Raw genomic sequence first — 2562 nt, 5'->3', positions numbered from 1 at the left:
ACACGCACACGCACACGCACACGCACACGCACACTCACACGCCCACCACACACAGCTTTCAAACAAACACACAAGCCACATTATGAACCAAAACACAAAACATGAAAGACAAACACACATTTCAAGGCAATATATTATTTGTATCCAGTATGTAATATATATCTCGAATTCTTGGTGATTTTTTAAAAGTATTATTAATATCATTATTATCATTATTTCTATAATGATAATGAAAATAATAGTTATTATTATCATTACGATTTATCACTATTATTGTTATTATTATAGTTATTATTATTATTTTGTTTATATTATTATTACTGTTATTATCATTATCATTATTATGCTATGATTATTGTTATTGTTATTTTTGTTATAATTATTATTGCTATTTCTATTGTTTTTTATTGTTATCATTATTGATGGGATTTATTTCCATTATTATTAAACTCGTCATAGTCATTGTGATAATGTTGATGATGATAATTATAATAAACATAAATATCACACAAACACTACTACAACCCCCGCACGAAGAAAACGCGATCACGACCTCGCGAAAACGCACATTGAGACGCGGAAGATCGGTGTTGATATTCATAAGGGTGGAAATGGTGGTTAAGTTAACGTGTGGTCGGCGTAAAAGGGTGTTATTAATGGCGATGATGCGACGCCATTATTTCGAATTGGTGAGGAGAGGGGGATGGGGAAGGGATGGGTAGGGAAGGGAAGGGTGGGGTGGGGTAAGGAAGGGAAGGGTGGGGGGGGTGGAGGGAGTAGGTAGAGAGAGGTGTCAGTGGAGTTCGTATGGGGAGGAGGGGGAAGAAGAAGAAGAAGAGGCGGAAGAGGAAGAAGAAGAGGCGGAAGAGGAGGAAGGAGAGGCGGGAGAAGAAGAAGAAGAGGCGGGAGAAGAAGAAGAAGAGGCGGAAGAAGAAGAAGAAGAAGAAGAAGAAGAAGAAGAAGAAGAAGAAGAAGAAGAAGAAGAAGAAGAAGAAGAAGAAGAAGAAGAAGAAGAAGAAGAAGAGAAAGAGGAGGAAGAGGAAGGAGGGTGAGAAGGAGAAAGAGGGGGAAGAGGAAGAGGAGGAGGAACAATTGTAATAATAATAATAATAATAATAATAATAATAATAATTATAATAATGAGTTCAAGAAGATGAAGAAATGGGTAGATAAGAGAAGAGGAGGAGGTATGGGTGAGGGAAGAAGGAGAATGGGGAAGAAAGGGGGGGGGGCAGGATATCACATTAAGGGAAAGAGAATCGAGTTTATGGGTAAGAGAAAAGGGGTAATGAATGGATGGAGGGGAGGAGGGGATGAACGGGGAGAGGGGGAAGGAAGGAGGGGGTGGAGGGGGGTGGGAGAGGGGGAAGGGATGGAAGGGGGGAGAGGGAAGAGGGGGGAGGGGGAGAGAGGGAAGAGGGGAAGGGGAGGAAAGGATGGAGGGGGAGAGAGGGAAGAGGGGAAGGGGAGGAGGGGGAGAGAGGGAAGAGGCGGAAGGGATGGAGGGGGAGAGAGGGAAGAGGGAAGAGGGGGAGGGGGTTCCGGTCCCACGCGGCTTCCTCTTGTAATTTGTTTTAATTTTCGTGTTTTATCGCCCAGCGGCCTCTATGGTAATTACGCCGCGCCGGTTGTCTGCGGCCACGGATTGTGTTCACACCTGTTGGGGGCCGCCTGCTTGCTTGCCCGCTCGCTTGCTTGCTTGATTACTGGTTTGCCCGCTCGTTTGCTTGCTTGGTGACTACTCTGTCCGCTTGCTTGCCTGGTGAACTTGTTTGTCCGCTTGCTTGTTTGATTACTTGTTTGGCCGCTCGTTTGCTTGCTTGATGACTTGTTTGTCCGCTTGCTTGCTTGATTGTTGATTGCTTGATTACCTGTTTTTCGCTCACCTGATGGGTTGATTGTTCCCTCGCTTGTTTGATTACTTGTTTGTACACGCATTTACTTGCTTGCTTTGTTTCTTGATTTCTGGTTTGTATGCTTGATTGGTTGATAACTTGCTAATTTGCTTGATCCTTCTCTTTGTTTTTCTTTTTCTCAATTTTTCTTTTTTTTCTTTTTCCTTACCTTTTCCCTTTATTTTTGTTGATCTCTATTTCTCTGTCCTTTTTTCTTTCTTTTTCCCATTTTCTCATTTGTATTTATCTTTCTCCCTTCCTCTCCCTGACCTGCTTTCTCTCTCTCTCTCTCTCTCTCGTCTTCTCCTCTTCTCTCTCAATCTCATCCTCACTCTCTCTCGTCGTCTCTCTCTGATCTATCTATCTATCTTATCTATCTATCTATCTCTCTATCTCTCTCTCTCTCTCTCTATTTTCCCTCCCCTTCCTCCTCCTCCAACTCCTCCTCTCCCCCACCCCTCCTTCCTCCTCCTCCTCCTCCTCCTCCTCCTCCTCCTCCACCTCCTCCTCCTCCTCCTCCACCTCTCCTCCTCTTCTCCTCTTCCTCCTGCTCCTCCCACCTGCTCCTCCTCCTCCACACCTCCTCCCTTCTCCCACCTCCTCCGCCTCCACCTCCCCACCGCCTCCTCCACCTCCTCCTCCTCCTCCACCTCCTCCTCCTCCTCCT

Source organism: Penaeus chinensis, chromosome 1, assembly GCF_019202785.1.
Source record: "Penaeus chinensis breed Huanghai No. 1 chromosome 1, ASM1920278v2, whole genome shotgun sequence".
NCBI lineage: Eukaryota > Metazoa > Arthropoda > Malacostraca > Decapoda > Penaeidae > Penaeus > Penaeus chinensis.
Note: the sequence above shows the minus strand (reverse complement) of the source record.